This window comes from Macaca fascicularis, chromosome 17 (assembly GCF_037993035.2).
Source record: "Macaca fascicularis isolate 582-1 chromosome 17, T2T-MFA8v1.1".
Classification (NCBI taxonomy): Eukaryota; Metazoa; Chordata; class Mammalia; order Primates; family Cercopithecidae; genus Macaca; species Macaca fascicularis.
Window position 1 is genome coordinate 22,008,843 of NC_088391.1, and position 13,042 is coordinate 22,021,884.

Here is a 13,042-nt window from a genome sequence, read left to right on the forward strand (position 1 = left end):
ACTTATTCCTACTGGCATCAATATAATTTTAACTAATAAATATCTTTAATCTACCAATTATATAACATACATATAATGACACAGAGCTACACGATTCTGTGGTTAATCATTACTGAATGTGCAGGAGTTGATAATATAGACACTACCCCAGATCCCCAGATCTGAGTGAGTTATACATAAAAATATGTGGGAAAAGATAAATTTTAAAGAGCACTCCTTTTGGAAATAAAAGATAAAACAGAAATGAAAATGAGATGTTTTATTTTCCCTGAGCATTTTGTTTTTTTCAATTATGTGACAGTTTTGGGGACTAGTTTCTCTGTTTAGGATATAGACAAATGCTGGATTGCCAACTCAACAAAAGTGTTCCAAAGATCTAGGCCCTGAACTTGGGAGTGGGGGCACCGAGGTGTAGAGGTGATTCCTCTCTCTGGTCAAAGACATAGTTTGACATTTGAATACTATTTCTCACCTATAAAGCTATTTTTTCCATACTATTCCATGTCATTTATTTGAAATACAAAAATGTTTACTTTAAAACCCAGTCTAAATATCCTACTCCTCGCTAAGAAAAATTTTAGAGTGTGCATTCATGGTTAAAAAGAGATATATTAACCTGATAGGTGTACATTGGTTCAGCCTAAAGAAGTAGGATATTTTTTCTGTGCATTGTGATTCTGAAGTATGATACGTTTTCTGTGCATTGTGATTCTGATTATTCCTAAATAAAAGATGAAACATTTCATAGGTAGCACAGAGTGTGAATGAGGAAGGAAAAAGGAGATTCTTTATACCAAGGAGGAAATAAGTTTCCTGAGGCAGACTCCAGCAGCCTAAGGCCCCTGAGCAGTGGTTTAACATCCTCTTTCAATTGCCAAGAAGGCAGTCTAAGATGTACTTTCTATAAAATGAAAGTCTCAGGCGATCTCTAAAGCCCCATCTAGCTCTAAATTTCTAGAATTTTGAATGTTCCTGAATTTCAGCCTTTGCTTTACTTAGCCCAGGCATGTGTGGATTTGATCCACCTGATTTTTCTCCAACTACTTTTTCTCTTCCTCTGAAATCACAGTATGACTAGTTGGCTTTAGCTGACTGTCAGAAAAATGATCCTTCTTAGAAAAGGGCAAAAGAGAAAGCTAAGTGTTGTTGACAAGGGGGGAAAAAGCAAAATTAAGAAATTCTTTAAAATATTTAAAGAGGTTTATTCTGAGCCAACGTGAGTGACTATGGCCTGGGGAATAGTCTCAAGAGGTCCTGAGAAAGTGTGCCTGAGGCAGTCAGGTTACAGGCTGGCTTTATACATTTTAGGGGACAGGAATTGTCTGTAACATCATAAACCAATACATGAAAGGTATACATTGGTTCAGCCTAAAGAAGTAGGATATTTTGAAGCAGGTGGAGCTCCCAAGTCATAGGCAGATTCAAAGATTTTCTGATTGGCAATTGGTTGAAAGAGTTAGCTTTGTTTAAAGACTTGAAGTCAATAGAAAGAAATGCTTAAGATGAGGTGGGGTTGTGGAAGCCAAGATTCTTGTTATGTAGATGAAGCCTCCAGGTAATAGCCTTCACAAAGAATAAATGGTAAATACTCACTTTTTTTAAGCATAATTTTTGTATATAGTTTATGCAGCTGGAAACCATCATTCTCAGCAAAATACTCACTTTTGAGTGGTAAAAGGTGCCAGACTCTTAGCAAATCTCTCCAGGTCTGGGAAAGCCTTGACTATATTAATGAAGATTCTCTACAGATGCAAATTTCCCCCACAAAAGATGGCTTTACAGGGCCGTTTCAAAATATGTCAAAGAAATATAGTTGGGGTAAGATATTTTGATTTCCTTCAGGGCCTACTATCTGTCATGTGATGCTCTACCATAGTCAGGTTGGAATTTCGTATCTTATTGCCACAAAGAGTCTGTTTTGCCAGTCTTATAATCTCTATGTTAATGCTAATGCTGATCAGTTGTGCCTAAACTCCAAAAGGAAGAGGGCATAACAGGGTGTGTCTAACCTCCTTTCCCACCATGGTCAGGAATTCCATTTCTCAGGCTTCTCTGGGGTCCCCTTGGCCAAGAGGGTGTCCATTTGATCAGTTGGGGAGGGCTTAGGATTTTATTTTTGGTTTACTGTCTTTACTCTGGGAATGGTGGCCATTAGAATCTATATAGGTTACACTTTTGGTTGGTTTCTATTGACTAGGCTATTTCTGAGTTCTGTCAAGGTGGAATTAAGTTGTAGAAAATGAGAGAAGTGCATATAATTCTTATTCTTAGCAATGTAAATGGATTTTATCTGGTAAGCGTATACATGACTTCTGGCCTGTAGAAAAGATTATGCCAAACATTACATTTTATTGCCTTTGAGAGTATTAACCAGCTTTGCATTTATTAGCAAATACCTTTAAATATCCCTGATTGCTCGGTCTTTGAATTCTTTAAACTTTCCAATAACGTCTTATTGGTTTACCCTTTAAATAAAATTTTTGACTTGTGTTGAATTGATATGAGTCATGATTTTCATCATTTTAAAAATTATACTTGAGGCCGGGCGCGGTGGCTCAAGCCTGTAATCCCAGCACTTTGGGAGGCCGAGACGGGCGGATCACGAGGTCAGGAGATCGAGACCATCCTGGCTAACACGGTGAAACCCCGTCTCTACTAAAAAGTACAAAAAACTAGCCGGGCGAGGTGGCGAGCGCCTGTAGTCCCAGCTACTCGGGAGGCTGAGCCAGGAGAATGGCGTAAACCCGGGAGGCGGAGCTTGCAGTGAGCAGAGATCCGGCCACCGCACTTCAGCCTGGGTGACAGAGCGAGACTCCGTCTCAAAATAAATAAATAAATAAATAAATAAATAAATAAATAAATAAAAATTATACTTGAGCAGCAATTTAGCTAGTGAAATGTGTGTGTGTGTGTGTGTGTGAAAAAGAGAAAGAGCAGTTACTAAAGTCTTCTTTACTCATTTGTTAACATTTATAACCAAATATGATCAGCCACCCGCACTGGGCTTTAGCTCTATTCACATTAAATCAGCATATTGTGTCTAATTTAGAAAGTTCATCATGGCCTAGGTGAATTGCTTTACAGCTTTATGGGGTTCAAGAAAGATCACAGAAGCTGGCATTTAATGTAATTATAGAATAATGATTACCACGTGTAAAAAATTTCTCAGTATAAAGAAGCCAGAACAAAACCTGTCTTCAAACTAAAGGGAGGTTATAAAAGGGCTAATTGGTTCAATTGTCATTTCCTCCCACTCAAGGTGTTCAGTCCTTGAACCTTTACCTTCCCTGGATGAGGAGTCTGTTTAGTAGCACTCTCAATGGAGAAAGAATTGGTGAGAGACACTGAGATAAAATAGATTGTGTTATCTGAACTTGAGAAATCTGAGAAAAAAGGACTGTAGCCCCACGTGGAAATTTTGCTACTTACACCAGGGTGTTGTAGTAAATAATGTAATGCTAATTCAATATTAGTCTTTCATTAAATGCGTTAAGGCTTTAACCTCTGCTTTTGCTGTAGGGTTTCAAATAAATGGGTATGAGATTAATTACCACTTGTATTTTGGAATCAGGGACATTAGACTAGCTAATCTAATAGCAATCTGAGGAAAGGGTAATAATCCCAACCAGCGAGAGGCATAGCTGAATCCCTCTTAATTCAACGCAATCTGCATTTCTGCTTAAAATGTATTAATACTGTGTGTACCCTCTATAATCTTTATTCATACCTTCCTGCATTATCAGTAGAGAGACATGAATTACAAATTAACCTCCCAAACCACAATTCACTTTAGGCTAATAGGTTCTTGAATCACATACTTAAAATTGAGCCAACTCTTGCTGAAAGAAAACCTCATAAAACAATTTTCCAATGTGGAAAGGATGATGAAGTGAGGAGATAGGCAAGAGACAGAGTCTATTTTCCTTTGCAGTGATTACAATAGGATATTAAAAATGTAAAATGCAAAACCCCAAATGAATTTGTGGAATCAATTTTTTTTTATAAAGCAGAGATACTTTTTCTTTCACACCTTATTTTAAAATCCTAGAACATGATATTTATTGTGTTTATCTGTTTTCTACCTGAATAAAGTAGAAAATAGAGAATAGGTCTTACTCACGTTTGATCACTGAGATCTTACAATGCTTTTGGTTATTATCCTCATATGGTTTGGCTGTGTCCCCACCCAAATCTCATCTTGAATTGTAGCTGCCATAATTCCCATGTATAGTGGGAGGGACCCAGTGGTAGATAATTGAATCATGGGGGCGATTTCCCCCATACTGTTCTCGTGGTAGTGAATAAGTCTCACGAGATCTGATGGTTTTATAAGGAGAAACCCTTTTTGCTTGGTTCTCATTCTCTCTCTTACCTCCTGCTACCTAAGACACACCTTTTGCCTTCCACCATGATTGTGAGGCCTCCCCAACCAGGTGAAACTGTAAGTCCATTAAACCTCTTTTTCTTTATAAATTACCCAGTCTTGGGTATGTCTTTACCAGCAGTGTGAGAACGAATTAACACGTATCCTAAACTGTTGAGATGGAATTAAGCAATCACAGGGGAGGCAGAAGAATAGGAGACTGAGAAGAATCCAGGGCCATAATAAAACAGCAGGTCCCCTAGAATTGTGCAGTGCATAACCTGTACAACTGTATCTTTCAATCTTGAATGTTGCTAAGTTTAGCAATGAGAACTGGACTTCAAGCAGAATGGAAGTGTGATCCTAATTGGGGTGGCCAGACCTCAGAGACTCCTGGATTGACTACTTCAATGCAGTTTGCATCCTTTACCCAGCAATGAGCAGGACTGACCCATACTAGCTCTTAAGCAGATGAAAGAAGGATATAATTATCCCTAGGGCAAAATGCATTCTTATTCTCATACAGTCGAATAATAGTTTGCTCTGCGTAACAAGCTATTAAGTCCACCAGAAGCAGTGGACTCATAGTGAAAATTTCTACTTCCCTCTCTTGAAACTGTAAAGACGTGCCATAGAGGTAAAAAGACACCTTCCCACAGCCTGCTTCCCCCACCAACCTAGGAAGACCCAGATACATTCTGGAAGGACACTGAGCAAATGGTCAGCCTCATGTGGTGGTATTCTCCACAGTTCATGCCCTGGTATGGGAAATGTGGGGCTAAGGAGACTACATCTTCGAACTTCAGCTTGCTGCCGGACCTCCTGCCCTGTGCTCCACTCTTATTGCAGCAAAGTTCTTGCTTGAATCCTTTAAAGGAAAGGAATTTGTATTCTTTGCCTGTGTCTGTTGGCAACTTTCTGTCAGTCACTATCCCCCTAAGACAGCCACCCATCAGCACATCCCCGAAATTCAAACAACATCAACATCATCTACATCCCTGATGGGAAGTTTTGTTATCCTTTGCTTTTTTGTTTTGTGTGTGTGTGTGTGTGTGTGTGTGTGTGGATTTTTTGTTCTAAGAATAGAGACTAGAAAATGAAGAGAAGATGAAAAAGGGAGTTTTATTTTACTGTATAATTAGATTCCTGTTAATGGAAGTTTTACATATTCTGTCTTTTTCTTTTCTTTTTTGACATCTCTGCAAGATTGATTCTGGCTGTTGCAGACCATAATTATAGGTCTATCCTCAGTGTATAAGATATTGATTTGCCTTCCTCAAGGAGTAAATTTTAGTGACAGGAATTATCTTTTGCCAATTTCTTTTGTACAATGCCCAGCTAGACATATAAAATAATTTTGGATATTTTTTTTGATGATAAGGTGATTGAGAACAAGTTACTCAACTTTTCAGTTTTGCTGTCTATGATAAAGACAGCATAAATGGTGAGCTAAATGTTTTAAGAAACTTACTCAGAGCAGAAGGGTGTTATTGTATTAATTTATGCAGGCTGATTAGCACATAGTGCCTGGCTGATAGAAGGTAATCAATAAAGAGTAGTTGTAATTATTAGTGTTATTATTAACGTAAGTTGAAAATGAAAGGATTTACCTTAAGAGATGGTAGGTAGGCCTAGGGCTGTGTGCTGATCCATGGATGAGGAGATCCTGATAGCGGAATCTACGGCCTGGACCTATGTCCTGGGGAAGAAAGAAGCAACTTGGATTTGGAATAATAATAAAAGTGAATGGCTTTGATTTATTAGGTATCTAATATATATTCTTTACCTTTGTCTCATGTAAGCTTCATAATAACACTACACAGTGTTTATTTTCCCTAGTTTTTGGTTAGTAAGCTGTAGCCCAATGACTTGCCCAAGGTTACACAGCTCATAAGCAATGGGGATGATCAACATGAAGTCACGTCTGTCTACTTGACTGTTTTTACTTTTCAACTTACTGAATGAAAAGAGGCCCATGCAAGCCTTCTTTACTACGGGTTCCAAAATAAATATAAAATGATGATGAGCCTGCATATTTATTTATGCCTGTTGCTACTTTCCAACTTTCGTGTTTACTCCCCACTGTCAAGACGATGTTTTTTGAGCTGAACAACGGAAGGCTGTAACAGGAGCCATGCCGTGCGCAGAGGAGGAAAGACAACTTACAATGTGATGATGGAGAAAAACTGCAATAGCAAGATGGTCCTCCAGATAAACCAAATCCCACCCACCTGTCCATATCAGCTGTCCCTACCGGAACAGGTTATTTTCCGTTATTCCAGTCTCCACACTCTCCATGTTGTGAAATTTCTGCAGCACTAAGACCCATACTCCAACACTCTTAAAACTGTATCATCTTGTATTACTTGCTGATTAGAATTTCAAAATAAAGTTAGAGGTGTCATAGATCACATGCCTAAATGGAACCTTTTACAGATAGAACCATAGAGCTTCTTGTATGCTGGGCGTGTCTTCCTAACTAGATCGAAGGGCAGGGATTATGCCCTACTCACCTTTATAGACCCCCTTTCTCACACTCTAACATAGCGGTGGGTACTCAGAATATACTAGATGATTAGATCACTACCATATTTTACCAGGAAAACAATATACGTTAAAAAAATAGTTTTGTGGGCTTTTTCTTCCCCCTGTGTCTTTAAATTTTCAGGTTGTTTTACTCCCTTGCTCTGGGGAGTATGTATGTTTCACTTCGGACACATCAAAAGCCAATGTAGAATGTTTTATGTTCTCCAAAATGTCCTTCTCTCTTTGTTCAGCAGGCACACTGGGGTCCTCTTATTTCTTAATAATTATCTGTTGTTGAAATAATATTGTAGCTTTTCATTGATAATAAACTGGCAATCATGTAAGCACATAATGTAAGCTTTGACTTTAAAAAAAAATTGTTTTAAAAGGTAGTGTGTGGACACAGATTAAAATGTTAAGTGCACAAAGTTTTTTTAAAGTCCTGGTTTCCTTCCTAAAGAACAATCACTGTTACCCACTCTATCATTTCAGAAGAGGTGTGTTGTCTTAGTCTACTCTGGTTGCTATAACAAAATACCTTAGACTGGGTAATTTATAAACAATGGAAATTCATTTCTGACAATTCTAGAGGCTGGGAAGTCCAACATCAAGGTGCCGACAGCTGTAGTGTCTGGTGAAGACTTGCTCTCTCCTTCCAAGATGGCATCTTCTTTCTGTGTCCCCACATGGTGGAAGGGCAAAAAGGATGAACTCTCTCCCTCAGTCACTTTCATAAGGACACGAATCCTTTATAAATCACCTCCTAAAGGACCCAGCTCTTAACAGTGTTGCACTGGGGACTTTCAACATGAATTTGGAGAGGCGCAAACATCAAACAACAGTACATATATATGAAAAAATATTTTCTGTCTCTGTCTCTCTCTCCCCTCACTCTTTACTCTCCAACAAATATGATAGCATGTTAGTCACATTCTTTTGCAAAACATTCTTTTTATTTTTTCACTCAACAATATATGTTGGTGATCATTTATTAGCACAGACAGACCTACCTCAATATTTTAATGGTTGCTTAATATATCATTCCATTATCCTTCCAAAGACCCAGATATGGCCTCTCTCTTGCTTTAGGCTAGTTAGGGTATTTCTAATCTTTTGGAATTATAAAACGCTGCAATTAACATCCTTTTATACGTATAATTTCAAGCATGTAGGAGAAGTTCCCATAGAATCAAAGGGTTTTTGACGTGAAATTTTGAAAGATATTGACAAATTATTTTTGAAAATGGCTGTGTCCTTTCATTTCTCCATTAGCACTATTTGAGAGTGTCTTGGTAAGACAGTGTGTTATCAATTTTTTTATATTTGTCAATCCAATGGGTAAAAAATGGTTTCTTTGCATATTTTGTAAGTTGAGTGCTTTTGCAAATGTTTGGAGTTAATATACTTTCTTTTTCTATGAATTGTCAAGATACTATGGCCATTATCTATAGAGAGAGACCATGAAAGAAAGAAAAAAGCTTTTCCCCTGCTTTTGGAACAAAGGGATCCCACACTTTCATTTTGCACTGAGCCCAAAAATTATATAGTCAGCCCTGGCTATTCTCAACCATATACAGTATACTTTTGTTATTTCTTTATCTTTATGTAAACCATATTATGTGTATCCTGCATCTTGCATTTTCATTAAATTTTTTGTATCAGGGCTTCATCTGTGTTAAAAGTTGTAATAGTAGCTCAGTACAGATAATGGTTCTTTGAATATACTTGGACATATCTCTGGGTGCCCCCGTTCAGGGATATTTTTAGGGATGGTGTGTACACATAAGCGTGTACAGTGTGTGTGAGAGAGAGTGTGTGTGTGTGTGTGTGTGTGTGTGGTTTCCTGGTCATAGGATATGCATATTTTTACTTTACTATGACAAAATTGTTATCCAAAGTGGTTGTAGAAAGCTACATAGCATAGATACACACACACACACACACACACACACACACATATATATATACACACACAGTTTGTTTTGCAGTGATCTCCATCCTTACCAGCACTTTAGTATAAAACTTTAACTCATTGTGGTTTTAACTTGAACATCCTCGTTATTTAAAAGGTTGGGCACTGTTCATTTATTTCATAGCTATTTGGGCTGACTCTTCTGTGAAGTGTTTATTCGTATGTTTTACCACTGCTTTGTGGGGAGGCAGGCTTTTCCTTTTTGCTTATCTTTGCATTTAGGAATCTTTTGATTAAGAAGTGTTATTAATTTTAACTCCGTTAACTTTCCTATTTTCATTTACATTTTTTCTTTTTGGGTCTTGTTTTCATCATTTTTTTCCTTCTCCAAGCTCATAGAAATATTCTATATTTTCCCCCAAAGTCTTAAGTTTGTGGTTTCCATATCTACATCTTTTTTCCCTTTTATTTATTTTTGTGTATGCTTTCTTGTGTCATTGTTGTCCACATGGAAAAAAAATGATCATAACATCATTTATTGAGCAACCCATTCTTTCCTCACTGATCTGTAGTATCATTCCAGTTATACACTAGATTTCATTTTATGTACAGGCTTGTTTCTAAATGCTCTGTGCTGATCCACTGGTCTAGTCTATGTTCCTGAGCAGTATTATGCTCTCTTATATACAGGGCAATGAAAACTGGCAAAACAGCTCCCCTCATCTTGTTCATCCTCTACAGGAGTGTTTCAGCTATTCTTGTGCTTTGCTTCTCCAGAAAACTTTTAGAATCTACTTATCAAGTTCTATAAACAACTCTGGATTGAATGTGAAAGGAATTGCATTTAATTTATACAGAGCAATTTGAAGAGAAATGACCAAATTTTTAATATGTTGTATCTTTCTATCACAAACGTTTTACATATACAAAATAAATATAGGGCCAGGTGTGATGGCTCATGCTTGTAATCCCAGTATTTTGGGAGGCCAAGGTGAGCAGATCACTTGAGCCCAGGAGTTCAAGACCAACCTGGGCAACATAGTGAGAACTCATCTCAAAAAATGATAGATAAATAAATAAATAAATAAATAAATAAATAAATAATATATGCATCTAAATATGTTTACCTTAATGTATTTTAATAACATACACAAGTTCAAAGAAGTCTTGCGCAAGTTTTGTTAGATTTTTTTCCTGGATGCATTATGATTTTGTTGGTATTTTAGGTGCTCTGATTTGTAAAATTATGTCCATATTCTTGAGGAGTTTCTATATAAACAATCTTATTACCTGCAAATAACAAAAGCTTAGCATTTCCTTTTATAATTTCTACGTTTTATTTTTCCTTATCTTACTGTACAATGTTGAATCAAAGGCATCGTTGTTTTTTATTTTAAAGGGAATAAGGTTAATTTTTTATTAGTAAGTATTGTATGTGCTACAAATTTTTGGTAGGTACTCTTTCTAAAACAGCAATCATCACAGAGTAAGTTACACTGTGATAGCAAACAACATCCAGATCATGGGGGCTTACTGCAACAAAGATGTCTATTTCAGTTTCATAATGTGGAAACTGAGCTGGCCTCCACTCTGTTTCATTTTTGCTCCGTGTGCTTTTTTATTGTGGAATGGAAGTTGAAAAAGCAACATTTATTTAGAAGTGAGACCTTTCAGGAGGGGATAGGAGAGAAGAATGACGGATAAAACATGTATTAGCTCTTAAAGCCTCTGCCAAGACTTAGTAAACATCATGTCTGCTTTCGTGCTACTCCTGGCAGAGCAAGTCACATGGCCCAGGCTGGATGTCAGCCAACCAGGAAGTACTCTCCCCTTACAGGGAGGAGGTGTGTACAAATATTTGGGAACAATAATTCCTTGCTCCTTCTATTAAGAAGAACTATTATTTTAGTATGAGGTCTTTGGAGAGATAGGAGACCACATATGTTTAAAGTTCATCCAATACTATTGAAATAATTATTTAATTTGTTAATTTCATGAATTAAACTAGATTTTCCAATGCAAAATATATTTTGCATTTATAGGATGAATGCAAATTTATCATGGTGTGTTATATTTTTCATATATTCTTGGATTCAGTTTGCCAATATTTTTAAAGGATTTTTGCATCTATATTCATGAGTAAATCATTTTTTCTGTCTTGGCCCTTTTCAGAGCATCTCCTTATAAATAGACATATCTCAGAGGCAACTACAGAATGTGGACAGGAAGGAAGAAGTTTTCAGACATGTGGTAGAATGGGGCAAGTTCTGAGCTCAGTTCTGGACAAAGCACAAGCAGGTACCAGGTCCCAGAGCAATGCCTCGTCTGTAATGGTCTCCTCATTAATCTGAAGCCCTGTGTATTGAAAAAAAGCACATGATAATACATAGATTGAAAAATAACAAGATGTGATTAGGAAATCATTTTGAAATACCTAAATTGGGAGATGCTATGAGGATAAAATATGTATATTCTATGCAAAGCAGAAAGCCCAAAATGCTCTGGTTCACTAATTAAAGTATTTTTCTATTTTCTCATCCCTTTTCTTTCTAACTGTGGGGTGACTCCTGGCGAGATCTACCCTCCACTGCCGGCTTCTGCACAAAGTCGAGAAATCAATATTATAATCATGCACTGTTTCCATAGCAAGTGCTCCTGCAGCTCTGAGCAAAACAGCACTTTCCAAACCCTGCCAGAGTATATGTGGCAAAGAAAGATTAATTAGCCACTCACTAATTGACAGTATTTCCCTCTACATCTGCTTGGGCCTGATGTGAGTTTAAATGTCTCTATTAAGTGCCTGAAGCTGATTGCACATGTATAAAATTTAATGTCCCTTCTGAAACCTCAGAGATGTCTGAGATCTGGGTTCCCTCTCTAAACAGTAGAGATGTGGGTAAAAGGCTTAGCGTGGACAGCAATTCTGGAGAGGCAACAGAGAACAGTTAGATTAGGGGTTGGGGTCAGCTAGAAGTGCAGTAGGGTGGAGTGGGAGAGCTGAGGTGTAGCTCTAGTTCTTCAATAACCTGCCATGTGGCTGGCAAACCACGCTGCTTCTGTGGACTTCTCTTCTCGCCCAGGTGTTAGATTCGACCAGTGCTTTTCTAACTGGGTTTTCCAGAATCCAAGAGAATCAGGGTCCCCTTAAGAAAATTCTAGACTCTAAAGCATATGATTAAACCAGGGCTGTTCAACAGAACTTCTGTCCAACAGAGTTTTCTGCAACGATGGAAATGTAAGATATCCATGCTGCCTGATGGGTAACCACTCATCACTTATGGCTACTGGGTCCTAGAATTGTGTATAATGTGTCTAAGAAACTGAATTTAAAAGATTTTTAACTCACATAGAGCTATCTTAATTTAAATTGATTAAAATTAAATAAAATATAAAACAAGAATGGCTACCATATTGGACTGTGTGGCTCTGGAGGGTCTGGGCTCAGGCCTAAGTGAACAGTGTCCAGGGCTTAACCGAAACTGCAGTGATGTTATTTTAAGAAAATCCTAAAGAGGAAGCAGATTCAATCATGAGGCTACTCCCACCCACCTCTTTAGCCTGTCAGTATCTCTATCTCCAAAGTCTACTCCTGCTTCAACCAGACACATCTGCCTTTGCTTGCAAAAAATTTGCTTCTGAAACAGTTTTCCCTGAGCAAAAGGACATTTGCAGCTAAAGGACAGCTAAAAGCCATTTGCAAACCACCGGATTAAATAATCTCCAGAGTTCTTGCACATTGCAAGATTCAAATTCCCCAGTCCTAATCTCCCTTTGTACATGGCAGGGACCAAACATACATTCCTGGGTGTGGCATGGGAGAGGGTGGCCTTCCCTGTGGTCCCACCCCACTTTGCCTGGCATGGGGGAGACGCCAGTGTCACTGATGTAGTGTCTAAGCTGAAGAGCATCCCGGCTCCTCCGACAGGGCAGAAGCCTTCCATGATGCTCACAGCTGCTCCCCCGGAACTGCTCATGGCTCTTCATAGCTTCTGCTCACCCTACACACTCAGACCATAGAAAGAAAACGGACCACAGGCCAGAAAAAATCTCAATGCATTTCTCAGCCTAAGTCTCTTTTCCCATACAGGTGAGAAGGAAAGACCAAAGATTGCCGAAGGAGTGATGCTCAGGGCTCTGCCACAGCTGCCCAGGGACGCAGGGAGGCTCTGAGGCCAGGCGCCCCACCACCATGGCCCTTTGGGGACTGTTGCTCCAGGGGCTGGGGCAGGGATGGTGATGAA

The 13,042-nt window shown here is 38.3% G+C and overlaps 1 protein-coding gene across 8 annotated transcripts in view; it reads right to left on the reverse strand.

The window, feature by feature from the left end:
• Positions 1-13,042, reverse strand: part of EPSTI1 (epithelial stromal interaction 1) — a 307,624-nt gene that overhangs the window by 51,070 nt on the left and 243,512 nt on the right. For all 8 annotated transcript variants that reach the window (XR_012426892.1, XR_010582571.2, XR_012426888.1 and 5 more), the window contains one exon: positions 5,974-6,062. The gene's annotated coding sequence lies outside the window, so the exon portion shown is untranslated. The remainder of the gene's footprint in view (positions 1-5,973; positions 6,063-13,042) is intronic.